This window comes from Pseudophryne corroboree, chromosome 1 (assembly GCF_028390025.1).
Source record: "Pseudophryne corroboree isolate aPseCor3 chromosome 1, aPseCor3.hap2, whole genome shotgun sequence".
Taxonomy (NCBI): domain Eukaryota; kingdom Metazoa; phylum Chordata; class Amphibia; order Anura; family Myobatrachidae; genus Pseudophryne; species Pseudophryne corroboree.
In genome coordinates, this window is record NC_086444.1 from 166,305,164 (window position 1) to 166,326,964 (window position 21,801).

The 21,801-nt window shown below is 45.7% G+C and overlaps 1 long non-coding RNA gene across 1 annotated transcript in view; it reads right to left on the reverse strand.

Moving 5' to 3' along the window:
• Positions 1 to 4,291: 4,291 nt before the first annotated feature.
• The window catches only part of LOC135058999 (uncharacterized), a 54,926-nt gene continuing 37,416 nt past the window's right edge, over positions 4,292 to 21,801 (reverse strand). The window contains exons 3-5 of the long non-coding RNA XR_010245424.1: positions 17,592 to 17,619; positions 7,456 to 7,559; positions 4,292 to 6,755 (exon numbers count right to left, since the gene is read on the reverse strand). This is a non-coding gene — a long non-coding RNA (uncharacterized LOC135058999). The remainder of the gene's footprint in view (positions 6,756 to 7,455; positions 7,560 to 17,591; positions 17,620 to 21,801) is intronic.

Consider the following 21,801-nt stretch of genomic DNA (forward strand, 5'->3'; position numbering starts at 1 on the left):
TGTACAGACCCTTAATACGGGATGAGAAGGATTGAATGAATACTTTGCATGACCTAGAAGCTTGTTAAACTTTTTTTTTTTTTTTGTCTCTTGCAGTAATAGAAAACTCTCCATCTGGATAAGATCACTGGTAAACACTAATTCGGCAAATGGGAGGTGGCTGTCTCTGTGCAAATGGACGGGCTCAATAAGGCATTGAGTGTCAGGGTGCAGACTTCTTTGCAAAATTGGAAAGGGGTCACAGTAGCTAATCTTAGATAGTGTGCTATTGAACATCACAAGAATAGTGCTAGGCGCAGAGAACAACAGGTGGAGAGGTTGAGGACGGTAAGTATACTGGCGCATACAGGAAAGACCCATAAGTCCAAACCCCAGATCCCTAATGGTCAATAATATGTTACACTTGTAGGAAGGAAGGGCATTTTGCCAGAGATTGTAGGAGTAGTAGGACACATATTCAATATAGATCCCCTAGACAGAAAACACAAGCCACATTATTAAACACATAGACGGGACCAAGGGACATATAGTAAGGAATCATAAGTCATATAGAAAACACAGATTCGGCTAATGGGAAGAACAAAATAAATGCAACATTACCCTTTGACAAAACTTGAAGACTAATGTCGCATTCTGCTGTTCTAGATGCATGTCCATCACAGGTAGAGGAAATTATCTCACAGATACCGGGTTCCCTATGAACTTAGGATGGACAGGACACTGGATTGATGGCTGGGATAGTCCCAGTAGAGATAAGACACAAATAATTTTTTTTTTAGGGGTATAGACCAAGTAGAGAATCACTTCCCCGTAGTGCCCAATCCAGTTGTCAAATTTTTATAAAATCTTCTTCACCTCTACAAACTCATCTGTCACCAACCTCTATTCTGTTTCTCTACAGTTTCCTCTTCGTCTTTTGCGTTCACACAGGGTAGTACAATACATGGACCCAAGTACAGTTCAAACTCCACATGCCTAGGTCCTACAGAGTTCTGCCCGAACCCAGTATATCTCAACAGCACGGTGACACCAGTATTACTGCAGTGTGCCTTGTCATGCACAAGGGGTGGAGAATGGGAATACTGGTGAAGGGAACTTTTGTATAGACACTGATATGCCTGTTGGTGAATTGCAAACCTGACATTTTCTTTTTCATTTTCTTCTTCTTTCTCTCCTCTAGAGATGTTTCTTTTTTCTTTTTTTTTTGAGTTATGCTCATGGTACTCTACATTGCAAACACACGATAGTTAAATTAAGATACAAAAATTTGTGTTCCCTACAGGAAAAGGCAGTCTGGAGGACAAAGGGGTATGGCCAGGAGTCCTCAGGACTGTGGGCAGGTGGACACGGTAAGCCAGTAGCCCCCAGAACATACCTTCCAAGTCTAGCTGAGGAGGCACACGGTCTGACTCATCTAGGCAAAGAGGGTAGGTGCAGACTGATGAGAGTCTACTGGTGTGCGCCAGGATTCTATTCTCATACAGGTAAGAGAGCAATGACCTGTCTTGCTTGCTTGAGGAAGAATATTGGTAAAGCAATACCAACAGAGCCATCCCATATCCCTCCTGCAGACGGATCTTTTCAGGAAATACAAATCGACTTCGTACAGTTAACACCCTTTAGGAATTATTGTTATGTATTGGTGTGCACTAATGTTTTCTCAAACTGGGTAGAGGCATTTCCTGCCGCCACGGATGCTGCTGTGGTTACCGCAAAGAAAAATTGCGCAGAAATTTGTGTGTAGATAATGGTACCCCTGGAAGTAGGAGCAAAGCTTGAAATTGTACTATTGTGATCATAGATACTGCCACTAGTATTATGTAGCTTCGGAACCACTCCCAGATCTTCACTCAACGAATCACCCTCTTTGAAATTTGTTTTTGTTTTGCTATTTGTGTCTTTTTTTGGGGGTTGTTTTTGGAAGACAACCTCATGTCATGATTGATCCACACAATGATCAGAAATACACCAATGAGGTGACAGTACAGTACCTTATTGAGATGAGCCAGCATTTGAGAACTTGACATAAGAACTTGAAACTGTAGATTGCTGGTATGCCAAATACTAACTGTCTTGATTGTGAACCAAGAGACTGTGTGATTGTTCTTACGCTCAGGTTGCCTAATAGACAGGTGGGAAGGACCATACCAAGTTTTGGTGACAGCACTATCCCAGTGAAAGTAACCGAGAGAGAGACTTGGGTCCACGATTCCCATTGCAGGAAAGTCGGTAGTCCGGAAGGAACTCGTAAATGGAGTGAGATCGCAAAAGTATCACCAGATACTCTGTTCCGTGAAGACTGAGAGGCGGCACTGTTGAACACTACCTGAGCGTACTAAAGGATTGCAGAAAGACCAGTCATTGTAATTGATTTGTTATGAACAAGAGTTGTTTTGTTCTATTTCTCTTTTCTCTCTTTCCCGCTGACAAACATTTTCTTTCAGGATATTCTATTTTTGCAAGGTTTTTTATGAGGAGTCGAGTGTGGGACTGGAACTGGTTCTGGAGGAAGGAGTGATTTCCTTATAGGATCCCAGGATTAGCCGATCAGTTTGTTAAAATCAGAGAAAAATCAAAGGTCTAGTAGTTATGGAGTTCGGAGGTAATCAGGAACAATCAGACAATGGCTATTCACACATTGCAGACATAGGTACATTTATGTGTGAAATGTTTGTCGCAAATCAGACATTATAGGCCAAAGCACTGTCCCAGCATACTCTATAGGTTGAATGTTGTCCCACAGCCAACCAGTGGTCCCGTGACCGCCGAGTGCATATAGAGGATGTCTCGTCCTCCTCCCTGTCTTCCCCAAATATAGTCAAGTGTCTGATTTGCGAAATGCATACATACTTGTGTCTAGGTCACCGATTATGGTATGAAATATTTTTTTCTTATGTTAATAATTGACGGCAGTTATTGTTTACTGCCAAAGGGTGGACTGTCAAAGTAAAAAATATTACATAAAGAGAACACACAAACTACACACATTATGAGTATCTATACTTGCAAATACGCGCAGCGAGCACAGCAATATATGGTAACATACGCATTTACACGGACATGCCACAGAGATGGATTCGACACTTATTTCATACAGTACATAATTATAATAATATCAAGCGCCAGACATCATGATGATTTAAAATTATATAATGAAGTAATGTCATGTATGTGTATTATTTGAACGAAGCCAGATACACCTGTCATCTTTGGTATTTAAGCAACCAGCTTAATGTGTAGATTCATTTGATACATGTTATTAAGTTGTAGGACATTGCAACAAATAGTTATGATTACATGTATAAAAGCTAAAATCACTTTTATTAGAACAATAGATATTCCAAACAGGTAGTGGACAGGAAGCTCAGGCCAGCCCCTTTGGACGTCCCCAAGGCTGAACCTGTACAGCACACGAATAAACCAGTGACTCATCATGAATGAGAGTCCCCTCCCCCAAACTAGATAACACATTGCTGATCACACAGGAAGGCAGTTCCTGTTTTGGTCTCAGAGGAAGATGGAGTCCCAGCATTACTTTACAGAGAGAGAGAGAGAGATATAAGATACATTGAGGGAATGGTATTGTATGCTGGTATGTAACTGTAACTATATGTATCTGTATGTTTTAACTGCTTACTGTGTGAGTGTATTGTAACCATGTAACTATAGGTATACAGTACTTTGTAATATATTGAATCCATATCCTTTTAATAACAAATATATACATCAATGAGCTTTGGAACTCAGATAATGTGTGGGTGTATTGTTTCATCTAATGGGATGCAGTGTTTTGCTATGTATAGCGCACATTCATGGCACATGGTAATAAGATGTGCAGGCGTTTACAATATATATTAGAGCGGGCATTTTAAATACTTGTGGAGGAAACAATTTAGCATTCACAGAGGCCCACAAAGTTCTGGCTATGTCCGTGCTTGGACAGGATGGGCAATGAACGGGCATGCAGACAATGAATGAGAACTGTAGGGGGGTGTTTGCGTATTTCTGAACAAAAGCAGATCTACACGGAGGCTCCTGCATGCCAGTCAGTAGCCAAATTACTGTACATGCTGGAGCCAGAAGGCTCATACAAGTACATGCCAATGAAAAAGGTTGACACCAGCACCAGGTAACCGCTCCCAATTGCCTGATTATTAAGTCACATATAAAAACTGATTGGTGGGTAGTCCGCTAATCAAACATATACATATACAATTTATTTTTTGGGTGGATTTTAACATTTATTTTTTTTATAATTCCATTTGTACACGAGATGGACTAATAAATCTGTATCTGTATTATTTTAGATGCTATTCAATTTAAATCAAACCTAATAGTAAATGTGTTTTTACCAAAACACATAAAAACCCAGTTCAGGGTGTAATTGTATCTGGGTGCAAGAACGCTTGACGTAAACCTGGCGCATATGCCACTGGGGCAGAGCTTGATGCATTGCGAGAATTTTACAACTCAGTGTAAGGGCGCAGATGTGCTGGTATTATGCGTGGCCTTTTACAGTTTATTTTTTGAACCTATATGTGCTCATCTCAGCTAAAACAACCAAGCCAGTATTTCATGTGCTTATATCTATACAACTGTAGCTCAGGGAAAAATCTTCTTCACTCAAGTAATAACCTCCACATTACAGTCCATTCTATAAACTTCATATTGTGGCTTCCTCAGTTCTGAAAGTAATAATAATAATAATAATAATAATAATAATAATTTTATTTATATAGCGCTCTTTCTCCAATAGGACTCAAGGCGCTTAACAGATACATAGCATAATATAGTACAGAAATAATGAAGTACAGAGCAGATTTTCAAAAAATACAGAATCATGGAGATACTAAAGGGACAATTATGGGAATGCTTGAGTAAAAAGGAAAGTCTTGAGTCTACTTTTGAAGGATTCTATAGTTGGGGCCTCTCGCACTGTGTGGGGAAGTGAGTTCCATAGAGTCGGAGCCGCATGACTAAAAGCTCGACCCCCAGATGAATTACGGGAGATTCTATGTACTGCTAAAAGTCCTTCATCTACAGATCGCAGTAATCGAGTTGGGCAGTATGGGGTCAGTAGCTGCTTCAGGTACCTTGGGCCCTGGTCATGTAGTGCTTTGAAACTCAGTAAGCCAATCTTGAAGATGATTCGCCATCTTACAGGCAGCCAGTGAAGGGAGTAGAGTATGGGTGTTATGTGGCTAGAACGGGGCTGGTTGGTTAACAGCCTGGCAGCTGTGTTTTGCACCAGCTGTAAGCGGTGCAATTCTCTTGCTGGGAGACCAAGGTAGAGGGCATTACAGTAATCTAATCGAGATGATACAAATGCGTGGATGACTTTTGGCGATCATCTGAGGGAATTAAGTGCTTGATTCTGGCTATGTTCCTCAGGTGAAAGAATGAGGATTTGATTGTGGCTGATATCTAATGTTTAAGTGTCAAGCCACCATCCAGGACAACGCCAAGATTCCGCGCAAGATCAGTGGTTTGTAATTCCGAATCCCCGAGTGTAAGTCCAGTTGATTGGCTATGCTGCAGTCTTGTCCTTTGATGTTGCGGTCCTATCATAAGGACCTCTGTTTTATCCGGGTTCAGTCGCAGCCAACTAGCACTCATCCACTCCTGGAGTCAGCTAGACAGCCATTTAGGGTTGCTATTGGGTTGTCAGTGCCCGGAGCAAAGGACAAGTACAGTTGTTCTTAGGGTGGTACGGTGTGGTACGGAGTACCATTAAGAAATATGGTGGTTTTACTCAGTACCACTAGCCCACCACTGGGGCATAATTTCTCAGGGGCATTTTTGTGTGTGGGACATAAAATGATGTTAGTGGCATAACTGTGTGTGGCATAATATGTAATAGGCATTATGTTGTGTGGTATAATATGTAAGGCATAACAGTGTGTGGCATAATGTGTAATGGGCATTACAGTGTGTGGCATAATGTGTAATGGGTGTTATGGTGTGTGGCATAATGTGTAATGGACATTACACTCTGTGGCATAATGTGTAATAAGCATTATGGTGTGTGGCATGTGTAATAAGCATTACGGTGTGTGGCATAATGTGTAATGGGCATTATGGTGTTTGGCATAATGTGTAAGGGGCATTACGGTATGTGGCATAATGTGGCCATGGCCCTATTGTCATGTAGCTACTCCCCTAGTTTTGTGTGACTATGCCCCCTCCTGACACATGGCCACGCCCATTTTAAGTACCACTAAGGAAAAATTCTACTTGCAACACTGGGCTTCCTAATACAGAGGTCTTCAGTTTTAGGGGATGTGCACACAGTCTTGTGCTAGTGACAATCGCAGAAATAGTAGTGGCTGATTTAACAGGCCCATGGTTCCAGGGAGGCCCTATGCCGCACACTCTGCACTATGAAAGGGTCGACCTTAGTGCGGGCCCACACCACACACCCTGCACCTATAGGCTATACTTACTTTCCCAGTGACCACGCAGAAATCACAGAAAAAAGGGCACTGTGCATGCGGCCTTCACAGACACTGCACACGTACAACATCCTCTTGTAAATCGCTCCCTGGAATGAACACTGTGTCTGTCTGTTTGGTGACCCCCTCTTTATACACATCCGGCAGAAAGATTCTGCCACACAGGATATAGCAAAGATTCTGAAATCTCTAAATTTTTGCTCTCTTTCCGAATATATCATTGGAGAGATGGTGCCATCGGACCAGGTATGGAAGCAGCATGCTATACGGTAGTTTCTGAATGGTCCCAGCTCTTTAAACGTCCTTGAGAAATAGAGAAATATTTTTAGCACCAAAAAAGAACATAGTTAAAAATCCACCTCTTCAGATGACACTGTATTATTTAAATATAATTTACTGTATCAAGTGAGGAATAAAATAGGGGGTTTATCACCTGTCAGTGTGTTGTATAATAACAACAGAGGCTGAGATGACAGTGTATTGCGTGGGTATTGTATGCTGTAATCAGGGGCACCACAAACTTTTTGGTTGATAGAGGACAATATATAATTTCAATTAGCACCCCTAAATCACTGAATGTTGCCCCCTCATAGGCAGCTTTACCTACTTGCCACACTATCTACCTGATGACAGAGATGGGAACCAGGGAAAGTGCAGCAGATAGCTTTGACATCTGCTGCAGTAAACTTTCAGGGATATTTACATTTAAAGGGTATCCCTATTTTTCAGGTGATTTCCCACAAAATGTTTATAATAAATATTCCTCAAAAACATAACTTTAACATGTGAGTGGCTTTATGTAGAAGACAAAGAGACAGGATCCATGCCATGTTAGCTGAACATGGTTAAATATGTGGGGAGGTCAAGGGTTGCTTCAAGGAAATGGGGTTGAAGTATAACACCCCTGCGGTTGGCATAGTTATGTCTAAGTGGTTGAGATAGATATCACAGGTGTTGGTTGGCTATGTGATGGACCTTTCCCATGAAATGTTGTTCCCCGTACCTTGTCCAGTAGCACCGTGTTCAGAGAGGTAGTATAGATTCATACAAATCAGAAGTGAGTCAGTGATTCCAACAGGAGGTCTTTTTATTGATCTGTAATGAACTCTGGATTGAAGATGATCGGTTGATTAATTGACTTTGAATTTGAAAAATGACAAAAGTATTGAGCATCAGGAAGAATAGGATAAAATAATCTTCATCAGTTCACACCATAAAGGATCATTCAGTATGCAAAAGACAATTGGTTTGAATCACAGATGAAGAATATTATTGGAATCACAAATCATCATAAAACAACTGGAATCACAAATAATAGCATCAGTTATTTGCATTCCATTCTATAATGGAGCGATAAGAAGAATGGAAAACATGCTCAGTAATCATAAACAATAACTTTATAGCTTTCCCTAGCCAAGGTATAAATATCTTCACCGTCAAATATCGTTGGAGCTCTGGTTGAAGTCTGCTGTCCCATAGTGTGTCAATGAGGTATTGAGCACGCAGATGCACGGGGGAATCCTGGGTTGGGATAATGGGGGTCATTCCGACCTGATCGCTCGCTGCAGTTTTTTGCAGCACAGCGATTGGGTCGGAAGTGCGCAAGCGCCAGCAACGCAGTGCGCCGGGGCATGGCAGCCGTCGTTGCCTAGCGATCGCCTCTGAGACAGAGGTGGTCGCTGGGCGGGAGTGTGCTGGATGGCGGTGTTAAGCCGCCGTTTAGGGGGCGTGGTCCGGCCAACGCAGACATGGCCGAACCATTGGGGGGCGGTCCACGGCGGCTGTGTGATGTCACACACAGCCGCTGCGAGCCGGGGAGCGACGAGTAGCTCTCGGCCAGCACGCTAATGCTGTGCTGGTCGGGAGCTACTCTTGAAGTGCAAAGGCATCGCCGCTGTGTGATGCCTTTGCACTTCTGCGGGGAGGGGGGGCGGCACTGACATGCGGGGCGGACTAGCCCTGTGCTGGGCGTCCCCCCGCATGTCAGTGTGAATGATCGTAGCTGTGCTAAATTTAGCACAGCTACGATCAACTCGGAATGACCCCCAATCTCAATTATACTCAGTCATTTATCCAAAGAAGGTGTAGCTAGCGAAGGAAAGATAATATCACTTGACAATTGCAACTCACTTAACAATAAGGGGCTTTGGATAGAACAAACTCAGTCTCTCACAGTGCAGGACTTTACTTATATTTGCATAAATCAATCAGTCCTTGTAGAAATAAATGTCAGCCTTGCCCTGCATGGAACTCAGTCTTTCAAAACAAATGTCTCCCTTATACTTGCAAAAACTCAGTATTTGTTTGGAACTTGCATCACTAAGGTATTGTTGATCCTCTTCAATGGGTTTAGCTTGTAAACTATGGCGCTGCTGGCTGCGCTCTTTCAACACTGTACAGTCAATTACAAGGGTTGCAGAGTTTAGAGGGCATACTTTCTCGTGGCTTGGGCTGTCAATTTCTCTAAGTACTCACTCATACCCTTGGAGCAGTGGTATATGTTTACTGGAATTGCTTTTGTTGGTTCCTCGTTAACCGGTCTCCGGCTGCAGGGTCTCAACACCCGCTCTTTGTAACTTAGCTCTGCGGCTGCACCCCACTGCTCACACTTCTGCAGTGCTGCTCTCACCGCCCAGCAACCTGCAGCTGGCCCTGTCCTCAGCTCCCACTCTGCTCCGCATTGCCTGCATCTCCAGCACCTCTGTCTCCACTTCACCGCTCCTCCTTCTTCTTCTCCTCAGAAGGCTCTCTTTCTCCCAAGCTGCCTCTATCCAATCTGCTCTCCTCTTTCGGACCACATGACTGGACCATGAGCTCAGCTTCACTCCTGCTGTGCCAGTGCCTTCGCCTGCTGCAGATCAGTGAGTGCTCTTAAAGGGGTATGCATACCAATTTTACTGGGTACCACATCAGGACAAAGGAGAGCTGATGGGGAAGAGGTGATGTACATATAAAATTAGAGGTGAGTAGTGCACAGCGATGGCCCCAAAGGAGGTCCACAGTAACTAGCTACACACTGTAGGGGTTGGACTTGGGTGCAGTGCCAGATAAAGGTCCATGTGGGCTGTAGCTACAATGTATGACAAACCTATTGTGTGCCATGGGGGGGGGGGGGGGGTTGCCCCGTGCCACAGGGATGTTGCTAGTGATATGGTGTAGCCAGTGTTGTGGGGTGTGATCTGCATAGGTGGTGTAGTGTAAAGGGTAAAGTGAGAGTCTATGAAGAAAAGGAAGCAATCCTTGATAATGTGACCATAATATGACAAAAAGAAAAATGGCACTTAGCATATATCGCCCAACACTGGGGAGGGCAGAGTAGAGACTTTCATTGCGTAGTCTCATGCCGTGCGAGGCCACACGCCCTAATGCGCACATTTTGGGAGCGTGATGCTCTCATCATGCTGGAGGCTTGCACAGTACTCTGGGAGCAGGCTGCTGGCCAACCCCTGTCGCTCCTGGCAAAGTGTGCGTGATGCGTACAGGAGGGTGCGCAGGGCTGTACGAAGAGAGAGGGGATGCACAGACCATGGGGGTGACGAGGAAAGGGGCAGACTGAGGTAAAACAGCCAAAGCTAGTGTGCAAAAAGATAAATAGATGGATAGATAGATAGATAAATAGATGGATCTATCTATATATCTATCTATCTATCTATCTACCTTTCTATCTATCATCTATTGGGGCTTGCATGGATGGGCACACCGTAGTATTAGTAAATTAGTAGTGGCAGATAAAAATGATCATAAAGTAAATGAAGGAAAATGGAGAATGATAAAATAATGACATGAAAGAAAGCGCACAGTATCTAATTAGTATTATATAAAGAACTCAAGTATAGCTGATTATGGTCACTCCAGTTCTTGGGTAAGGATAATGATTTCAGTTCAAGGGAAAGATGACACAGTCAAGAGGCAGAGAACACTCGGCCTTACTGATCTGGTGTGGCTGGCAAGCCCAGACGTGTGTGTTGTTGTCTAGCAGTGGTGCTCATGGTATGGCCAGAGGAAGTGTCTGCATACACACAACTCTAGGGCAATAGGTGCCGACAAGCACAAGGGAAGAGAGACATCACGTGGGGAGGGAGAGGAGCTCAGCTTTTCGCGGCTAAACCCCACTGCTATGGACAGGATAGGGGCAATAACGGGGATAATACATTGTAGACGGGAGATCGGGCGTGATATATCGATTGAATAATTGCCCTATGTGGTGCAGAGAGGGCTAGTAAAGTCTTCCACTGCGCTGCGGCTGCCATGTTTGAGTCACAGTGTGACAGGGGAGGTGGCCCGGAGCTTCAGTGGGCAGAGCCTCAGCGCGACGGCAGCTAGCAGGCATGCTGTAAGAGGAAATACTTTTTCCTGTCTACAGCAGATGCTGTGGGTCTATTTTGATGGGAAGCCTGAAGCTGCAGCTCCATCCAGTGGCGTGCGGTGAGGTCTATAGCTGGTGAGGCACTGCAGCCATAAAGCCAATGCCCGCTACTGCCACTGCTAATGACTGTACTTTGTCTAGGGCTCCAGTGGGCAGGGTGGGGTGGAGATGGTAAGGTGCTGGCCTGGGGAGGGGGGGGGGGGATAATGCATGCTCAGGAGGACAGGGGGTAGGGCGGATTACGGGTATGTTCCAGAAGCAGGGGTGTTAGTTAGGATGGTTACTGTACTGTGAGGCATGGAGCACAAGCTCCATACACTCCGCCACTACAGGGGGCAAGGTGGGAGTAATAGTGGGAAGCAGGGGCAGGATGGGAGAAGTAGAAGTGCAGAGCAGGGTGTGGGATAGGAGTAGTAGTGGGGGAGAGCAGGGGACGGGATAGGAGTAGTAGTGGGGGAGAGCAGGGGACAGGCTGAGAGTAGTAGTGGGGGAGAGCAGGGGATAGGCTGAGAGTAGTAGTGGTGGAGAGCAGGGGACAGGCTGAGAGTAGTAGTGGGGGAGAGCAGGGGATAGGCTGAGAGTAGTAGTGGTGGAGAGCAGGGGACAGGCTGAGAGTAGTAGTGCGGTGGAGAGCAGGGGACAGACTGAGAGTAATAGTGGGGGAGAGCAGGATGTAGGATAGGAGTAGTAGTGGGGGAGAGCAGGGGACAGGCTGAGAGTAGTAGTGGGGGAGAGCAGGGGATAGGCTAAGAGTAGTAGTGGGGGAGAGCAGGGGACAGGCTAAGAGTAGTAGTGGGGGAGAGCAGGGGACAGGCTGAGAGTAGTAGTGGGGGAGAGCAGGGGATAGGCTGAGAGTAGTAGTGGTGGAGAGCAGGGGACAGGCTGAGAGTAGTAGTGCGGTGGAGAGCAGGGGACAGACTGAGAGTAATAGTGGGGGAGAGCAGGATGTAGGATAGGAGTAGTAGTGGGGGAGAGCAGGGGACAGGCTGAGAGTAGTAGTGGGGGAGAGCAGGGGATAGGCTAAGAGTAGTAGTGGGGGAGAGCAGGGGACAGGCTAAGAGTAGTAGTGTGGTGGAGAGCAGGGGACAGACTGAGAGTGGTAGTGGGGGAGAGCAGGGTGTAGGATAGGAGTAGAAGTGGGGGAGAGCAGGGGACAAGCTGAGAGTAGTAGTGGGGAGCAGCGGCCAGACTAAGGGGGTCATTTCGAGTTGATAGCATGCAGCAACTTTTTACTGCCTGTGCGATCAACACGCCGCCACCTATGGGTGAGTTACTTACCCTGCGCGATTGATCCAGCGATGCAGGTCCCGGAATTGACGTCAGACATCCGCCCTCCAAACGCCTGGACACACCTGCGTTGGACTCAAAACGGTGATTTGCCGCCCCGGAACACCTTCCTGCTGTCAATCTTCTTGCGATCATGCCAGTGATCACTTTCTTCATTCTTCTTCTGGTCGTTGCCTGGCAATGGCTGTCGCTGGGCAACAACGCACGTGCGTATTGTGCTGCCGCGCAACCAGCAGCGTGCGAACGGGTCGGAATGACCCACAAAGAGTAGTAATGGTAAGGAGCAGGGGGTAAGATGGAAGAAGTAGTGGAAAGTTGGGGACGGGATTGGAGTAATAGTAGTGCAGAGTAGAGGGGCAGACAGGGAGTAATAGAAGGGAGTAATAGAAGGGAGGCAGGATAGGAGTAGTGGTGGGAAGAAGCGGGCAGGATGGCAGTGGAAAGGACACGGTGAGTATATGTTAGACAAGGATCTCACCTTCTCTTTGCAGCTCCTGGGTCCCAGCCACTCTTGAGTCGAAGTGATGGGTTCCGCACCTCATAGCTCACACCTGTTTCTTCCTTGCGCTGTCCTGGGGAGCTCGGACACGGGGGTGGACGACGCAGCCTGCAATCGGGTTGGGAAGAGGGGGGGAGGGTGTGGGGGGGACGGGGGGTTCAGCGCTGCATCTCTGCACCAGCTTTACATATACATACCTAGCTGCAGCAGTGCCATCAGTGGGGCTGGCCAATGTCCGTAGTACAGACATTCCCCCGAGCACAGCTGACTCTGACAGCTGTCGGAGGGCAGCCCCGGGACCTCCGCTGGAGCCCTGCTCTCCCTGATGCGGCTTTAGAAGAGGTAATACTGTGGCTACTGTATACTCCAGCGGGGAATAGCGGTGGGGTGACACCATTGGCCGCTGCCGGTGTAAGCTCGGCGGGGTGGGGGGTGGTTGGCACATGCGGCAGCCGGTCTGGGAATGTGGGTGGCTTGATGATGGACAGTCCTGCCTGACCAATCCGCCCTGCCGACGAGCACACAGCATGTGCAGAATGGGCAGTCCGGCACTGGCCTATCACATCTGCTCTAGTAACAGGGGCGTGCTTTCATATGGGCTGAAAGCACGCCCCTGTCAAAGAGGCACTACTAGAGGTGCCGCTTCTTTCGCTTTTTTTAATGGGCTATTAATGCCCAATGTCTGTCCCCGTTCCCCGGTTCCAGTCCTTTCGCATTCACAGCTGGCTCTCGGTGCCTCCAAAACACATATAAAACTGGTTTTCACACATTAAAAATGATTGAAATAATATAAAGGCTAAATTAGATATTTATGACACAGTAGCTGTGTCATAAGTATCTTCTTTATATTATTTTAATCATTAATGGCAGGGGAGGCACTGCCTCCCCTGACTGCACGTCCCTGGCTCCATCTGCCCTTTTGTTAATCCAGTCCTGGCTGGGTGTAGGGGGAGTAGGGCCCTGGAGGCAGTCGGAGAAGGGCTGTAGGGAGGAAGGAGGTGGAGCAGACGAAAAGGATATTATCTCCATCCTGATCAGTGGCAGCTCCAGAGGTGGGTGTGCATTCAAATACGGGAGCCACACCAACTGCCAACTGCCAGTGAGTCCCGGCCAGTGCTTAAGGTGGCATTTGGTGTGGCTCCCCTATTTGAATTTTGTACTGCTCATCCGCCCTACCTCTGGAGCCACCATTGATCCTGACACTGTCCCTATTAACTGTGGATGGTGGCCTCACTGCACACAGTGACCCAGTACTTTGACTGGTGCCTCGCATATATTTAGGGGGGTGCGAGCCACCCCATTGCTTCCCCTGTTCCGTCTCCTATGGCTGTAATAACTAATTGTGCTAATGACAAGTGTTTTATCGCCACTCTGTGCATTTAAAGTGAGATAGCAAACAATGCATTACCTGGGTAGTTGAGCACCTATAAGAGTAACATATGGGTGTTCAAATATAAACAAAAGTATACAAATACATTGTATATCACTATATAGAAAACTAAGTTACAAGATAACAAATTGGCAAAAGCAGGTAAGGTGGCTACGCACAGGCCAATTGTAATATATAAGTCACAACTCATGTCACAATTACAAATAGTAACATCCATAGATGTTTCCACCTAGAACAGTCCATGAAGAATGAGCATCAGAGGGACTGTAAGCTCATTTTTCTTTTATTTTCTTCGCTTTTGTATATCTATTTTATTTACAATATAAAACACAAAGACAAAATGATCCAAAAATGATAGCAGGTTATGTCAAGCAACTCATGACAAGGAAAATACAATGTACAAAATGGTTTGAATAATTATAGGGCAAAATAGTCACCTGGAAATAACTTAAGATGAACAATTACAGTATAGCAAACAATACAACTGGTACACAATCATCAAGGTGGGGTGAGAGGGAGAGAGCTCAGATCAGCCCCCTTGATCAAATAATTTGACATAGAAGCTTAAGTTTAATGAAACAGGTACTAAGGGGGATTCAATTGGTGGCAAAGGGTGCAAATTGCCTTTGCTGTGGCATTTAAAGCCGGCAATGGCACCTCATCTTGCACACTTCACCAGGCTGGCCCAATGCCAGATTTGCACAAAAGTGCTCGCTACCATATGGTGCAGGGAACATTTCCGCGAAAGATCGGGCTGCCGCACAGCATGGCTATTGTCGCACTGATTCAGCTGGGCGAAGGGATTACTGGCAATTGAATTCCCCACATAGAGAGGTAAATAGAATGGTTGAACAAACCAATCTGCTTCCAATTGTGTATACATATAAGAGTTAGTGGATTAAAATAATTTCATAATATGGATTTGCGCGTGAACATTCAAAGTAGTAATATACATATGTGTCCTGATACACCAAGCCTCAATATGCCACATAGCACGTGACGTCTGGGGCAACTGAGCCACGCCGAGCTGTGTAGCAAAGTGACTTTCCCTTTAGATTTCTCATCTTATTTGCACTGCAGGCGAAACATCACTCAGTCTGTACTAGAGACGCTGGGCTGCGACTTTAACCGCACCGGAATATGAAGCCCATCTGAAATTGGAGTGACAAAAAACCTGGCCGCTGCACAGTAGCATTTCGTATACAGATTCAGACTGACTCACACACAGTTGTACAACTATCGCACATCAAATTGATTAGTGCAATCTAGCCACATAGTTCTGTAGCTTCCAGTTGTATTTGTAGTGTGAATAAGATGCACATTTGAGTGAATATGACACTTGGCACGGCCGAGTCACATGGGACCTGGCAAAGTGAAAGGGGCTGTTTAGCACAACTGCAGCAGTGGTGTATAATGACACATGTGCAAGAACCCCATTTACTATGAAACGTTACCACTCCTTTTCAATATCAGGCAAGGTTGACTGACAGTTGTAATATAGTACCAGTAACAACCTGTCCTTGGTCTCACGTAAGAAATGGGAACCGATGATGTTCACTTCCTGAGAAGTACTCGTTTAATGTACAGCACATCTCTGCTGTGTTGTCTAAACTGGATACAACTGTATCAGTAAAGCAGACTGTATCTGAGGGCAATGTACAGCTCTGCCTGATGGTATAAATCAGGGGTGCACAACCATTTCTAGTCAGAGGGCTGCATTGGAAGACCACACTCATTAAAGGGGCCAAAATAAAACATTACTTGCTTAAACATATAAAACACATACTATTAACTAGTGGAAAAGTCCATGAAAAGTGTTAAAAGGTCCCTATAGAGCAACCACCACTGGGGCTGGGGCCATCCCATGTAGCAACACATTCCCTATTCCCAGGGCCGGATTAAGCCTTGGGGGTGCCCGGGGCACTTTAGATGGGGGTCCCTGGTGGAAGGGGGAGGGGGAGCTGTGTATATGATTGTGCATACCTCCCAATATGACCCATTCCAGGAGTGAAAAATGCTCTTTACATGGACTTCAGTCTTAATATATGATTGTAGTCACCTGTGTTGAACTATTTAATTGATAAGAAAGGTGTTTCAACAAAGGTGATTGCAATCATAATTTAAGAATTTTGTCTGTCCTGGAACGGGTCATGTTGGGATGTATGGATTGGGTATATTAAATTTAGCCCAATGGTGTAAGTTAGATTTAAATAATAGTTTAATAATGCCTGGGTACTGTTTATAGCTCCACCTAATTAAAAGACAACTATTTTATAAAATGTACTTGTAGTGGAACAAAGACAAATTAAACAACCTTAAAATACACATAGAAAAATAAAATCTATAATTTATCTTGTCACATGCAAAAACAGCAGCAGCCTCTGTACTACTTACACACTGGGACAGGACTCAGGAGGATTTTGTGTGTGTCTCTCTCTCTCTCTCTAGACTCTCATTAAATAACAAGTTACACAGGACTCAGACACCCAGGTGTGGAGAGAGCTGTAAGTGACACAGGGATCCCACCCTCTGTCACAACTCTCTCCAACCTCCTATTTCTCCTCTGGTTGGGAAGCTCCAATGATAGTTCATAAAATCTGATACTCCTGTGTCTCTGCCTGCACTGCATACTGTCCTGCTCGCATTCTGGCTGTCTGGTTCTGGTGTTGCATAGGAGGGAAAGCTAGTGATGTCAGTGTGCACTGGCCGGGGGGTTGGCCATGACAGAGAAGGCCCAGGCTACAGTGTGCCCTGCTTCCCCTCATTAATCTGGCTATGTCTATTCCTCCTATAGCAACACATTTCCTTACTTCTGCTGCAACACCATCACAACACCGTAGCAACATATTCTCCTGCAGTACCACTGTACTCTCTACATTTGACTCCCACTCAGGCTCAGACTGGCCCACAGGGGTACAGGGGAAATCCCCAGTGGGCCCCACTCCCTGGGGGTCCCAATCCCTCCTCTATGGGTCAGGTTCCAGACTGAGCCCTGGAAATACATGGTTAGTCTGTTAGAGGGTCAGTTACTGCTGGTGAACAACTGATAAACATGGGTGCTTGGTTCACTACTATGGAAACTACACCAAGGTTTCTTACCCAAAGTCTGTGGCGGTGGCCACACCCCCTCTGGTATATGACTCCACCCCAGAAGCATTAGCCCCTACCATTCATTCCCCAGTCCAACACTATTCCCACAACTGTAGGGTCAGTATTGGTGCCATCAGATGTAATCCTGGGCATCTTACAAAATAAATGCTCTCTCTATGACATTAAATTTAGGGTTTTTGTTTTTTGCTTTAGACATGTATATAAATGTGGGCTTGTGAGATTTACTTGCAAAAGGTTGCTTTAAAGTTCCAGTCTGGCTAGCTAAGGGAATGAAAATAAATAAGTGATACAACATTCTCTAATGCTACAGAAACCAGACATTTGTTGCAAACAGCCAATTAAATAACCTTCTGTCATTTTTTAGTTTTATTTCAAATAAAAAACATTGCTAAATTCATTGAACATTTTGGCTTATTCTGCAATGCAGTCTATCATGGCTTTAATAATGATGAAGTGTGGAGAGCTAATAAAAAAAAATCTACTTACTTGGGCATGAAGCTGTGGTCCAGCCTGCCTGTCAGAGAAAAATGACAGCAGTTAGCGGGTAAGTGTTTCATGGCAATCTTGTGATATAATGATTACATTTTTGAGACTGAGTGCTCAGTGGCCCCTTCGCTGCAAAGATGGATGCATGGGAGCTATTTTGATTGGCTGCCAGGCTGCTTGTCACAAACATGACTCTGCAGAGTCCCACCCCAGTGAGTAATTCCCACCCCTCTTCAGGTGCAGTACAAAATGGTAAGGATTTTTTGAGGAACAAAAGAAGTGCATCTTTAAATGGAGCAGGAGAGCCGGAATCCCAGGGTTATGCCAGTTCTGTTATACATAAACAGAAAATAATTTAGTTTTTTTAACCGATTGTGAATGGCACTAAGTGGAGAGGAGGGGAAGGAAAACTCCAAAAGTACTCAGATAGGGAGCTAACACACCGGAGGGGGGGGGGGGGGGCAGATTAAGTCTGCACATTGGGGGTCATTCCGACCCGATCGCTCGCTGCAGTTTATCGCAGCGATTGGGTTGGATCTGCACATGCGCCGGCCGAAGGCCATTGTATCATTGATTGACAGGCAGAGGCTTTCGCTGGGCGGGAGGGGGCTGGACGGCGGTGTTAAGCCGCCATTTAGGGGGCGCGGTCCGGCCAACGCAATCGTGGCCGGACCGTTGGGGGGGCGGGCCGCGGCGTCTGTGTCATACGCAGCCGATGCGACCCGGGCAGCGAAGAGGTTCTCCCGGCCAGCCGCAGGAGCTGCGCTGGCTGGGAGTTACTCCTGAAATGCAAAAGCATCGCCGCTGTGCAATGCTTTTACATTTCTGTGGGGGTGGGGCCGGTACTGACATGCGGGGCGGACTATCTCTGTGCTGGGCGTCCCCCCGCATGTCTGAGTGCCTGATCGTAGCTGTGCTAAATTTAGCACAGCTACAATCAACTCGGAATGACCCTCCTTGTAAGAAGGCTGCAATCTCCGGTTCTCCATTGAAGGCTAGGTGCACTAGGAAAGCTTATGTAGCCCATACACTTGTGCCATAGGGCATACAATCCTTTGATTTCAACAGCATCTGTGAGAGAAATCGAAGGATTGTATGCACATTTAAGGTACCATGGAGAGGAGCAGGTACAAATTACCCAAGCCCAGGCTGCTGGAGGGGCACTGATGGGGCCTGGGTCTGATCCCCCAAGTATTCCTGTTGCCAGCATCAGCTGTGCCATCTTCTTTGCTCTCTAGTGGCTAGCGTCATCGTCCCAAATATCACTGGGAAGATAGTGCTGACTGGGATGGAGGGACCCGTTTCCCGTTCAAGTAAGGTAGGAAGCAGGTCCCCCCCCCCCCCCTGTACCCCTGCATTAAAATGATGACGCCCTGTGGAGCGCACGGGGTCGCAATTTTCATAATAACATTTTTTATAGTAAAGGCCGTTGTCACGTCCCTTTTAAAAGCCATAACTGCCTTTACCAGGGCCCGTGTGGCTCTCCACAGCCCTGCCAGCTTCACACACCTGGTATGCAGATTTATATATTCGTCAGTGGATTGCTTTGGCTCCTGAACGCTAATCCCTAAGTCCCCAGTACCTCCTGACAGGTGGGACTATCTATTTTTTTTATCCCATTAAAAGCTAAGAAATCTATTTCCAGAAACTGGAAATATCTGCAGTCAAGCAAGTTGCCCTCCCACTGGAAAATTATGAATATTAAGCCCACTCCACTATCCACCCCTCCCCTGCGTATTAAACACCCCCTATCACCCTGGAAATCATGTACTGGGGCCCCTTCATTTAGCCCAATGCCCCCTTTTACAATTTAGTGTTCTCCCTCCATCTATGCAGTAAAGGAGTAATTAGTAGAAATTACTGCTCCAGGTCCTACATGCTGAGCGGAAGATAGAACACCCTCTACCGCCCATGGGACATCAAAGCTGCTGCTGATAGCACCCCCCACCCCTACTGCTGGAGGATGGGTAGGGGCCCCAGTGCATTGCTTTGCCCAGGTGCCTACACTGCTGTTAAGACGACCCTGGTCACAAGTCCACACAGACTGGTAAATTTGGCTAGTAGGGATGCGGTTAAGATGCTGGCTGTTGGGATCCTGGCAACTAGAATCCCGACAGCCATCATAATGCCAACACCAGAATCCCTACAAGGTCAGGAGGCTGACTCCGGAATCACGACAGCCGTCATCCCGACCGTAAGTATAGCTGGCGAGTTAGGGCCAGGGGGGTTAGGTTTAGGCACTACCTGGGGGGGTTAGGGTCAGGCTGCGCGGGGGGGGGGGGGGGTTAGTGTTAGGCTACGGGGAGGGGATCAGTATGAAATCTCGACTGACTAGGGGTGGTTAGGGTTAGGCTGCAGAAAGGGTTAGGGTTAGGCAGTAAGGGAGAGGGGGGACCCTGTCTTAACTCCCCCTGTTGGGATATCAACGATTGGGATGCTGGCGTCAGTATTCTGACCTCCAGCATTCCGTCCGCCAGCAAATCATACTGAACCCGGCTATTACAAGCACATTGGCTGACTGACATGTGCTGACATGGAAGATTTAGGAGTTGGATTGTAAGGGTTGTTATTTTTTTAGCTTCAGTTTGTAAGTCTAAAGCAAATCACTAGTTATCCAACTTTTCCTTCACAATGAGTTTGTTTGGTTTATCCTCAGTATGAAACTATATTTGATGAATTTACATAGCAAAGGACAAGTGTCATACTCAGATCTATAACTGTTATTATATACACGAGCCGCTAAAGGTGCCAACATAATCCCTGCCAGTCTGTAGGTGCTGCTCATGGTACATGCATTGTATGTCATCACTACTTCTGTTTTCCGTGGAGGGATCAGCTAAGGTAACACACACACTAAATCCATAACCACATAGCCATGGGCAATAGAGTTGTGTTTAAAAACACAACTTCAAACAATTATTAACATTTATTTCTGTAGCACCAGATATTCTGCTGTGTTTTTTATCATTTCAGATATCGATGTGTTTCATATGGGTTAAATGATTTTCAGGGAGCTAGAAGTTACTTGAAAAAAACACATGTATATGAAAATGTCAGTGGTTAAGTTGATACTAGAAACAACTGATTTCGGGGGTCATTCCGAGTTGTTCGCTCGTTGCCGATTTTCGCAACGGAGCGATTAAGGCAAAAATGCGCATGCGCATGGTACACAGTGCGCATGCGCTAAGTATTTTAGCACAAACCTTAGTAGATTTACTCACGTCCGAACGAAGAATTTTCATCGTTGAAGTGATTGACAGGAAGTGGGTGTTTCTGGGCGGAAACTGACCGTTTTCTGGGAGTGTGCGGAAAAACGCAGGCATGCCAGGATAAAACGCGGGAGTGTCTGGAGAAACGGTGGAGTGGCTGGCCGAACGCAGGGCCTGTTTGTGACGTCAAACCAGGAATGAAACGGGCTGAGCTGATCGCAGTGTAGGAGTAAGTCTCGAGCTACTCAGAAACTGCTAAGAATTTTCTATTCGCAATTCTGCTAATCTTTCGTTCGCTATTCTGCTAAACTAAGATACACTCCCAGAGGGCGGCGGCCTAGCGTGTGCAATGCTGCTAAAATCTGCTAGCGAGCGAACAACTCGGAATGAGGGCCTTCATTGTTAAGCACATTTACATGTATTGTATTACAGGTTGAGTATCCCATTTCCAAATATTCCGAAATACGGACTTTTTTGAGTGAGAGTGAGATAGTGAAATCTTTGTTTTCTGTGGCCCAATGTACACAAACTTTGTTTAATACACAAAGTTATTAAAAATATTGTATTAAATGTCCTCCAGGCTGTGTGTATAAGGTGTATATGAAGCATAAATGAATTGTGTGAATGTAGACACACTTTGTTTAATGCACAAAGTTATAAAAAAATATTGGCTAATATTACCTTCAGGCTGTGTGTATAAGGTGTATATGAAACATAAATGCATTCTGTGCTTAGACTTACGTCCCATCGCCATGATATCTCATTATGGTATGCAATTATTCCAAAATACAGAAAAATCCGATATCCAAAATACTTCTGGTCCCAAGCATTTTGGATAAGGGATACTCAACCTGTATTGTATTAGAATCTAGTCAGATTGCTTAGATTTTTAACACGGATCTCTCCGTGTGTACCCCCTTAAGACTTTTAATGATAGTGGTTATGAGGCCTTAAACAAATTGCACAAATCAGATATAGGGACTAATTCAGACCTGATCGCA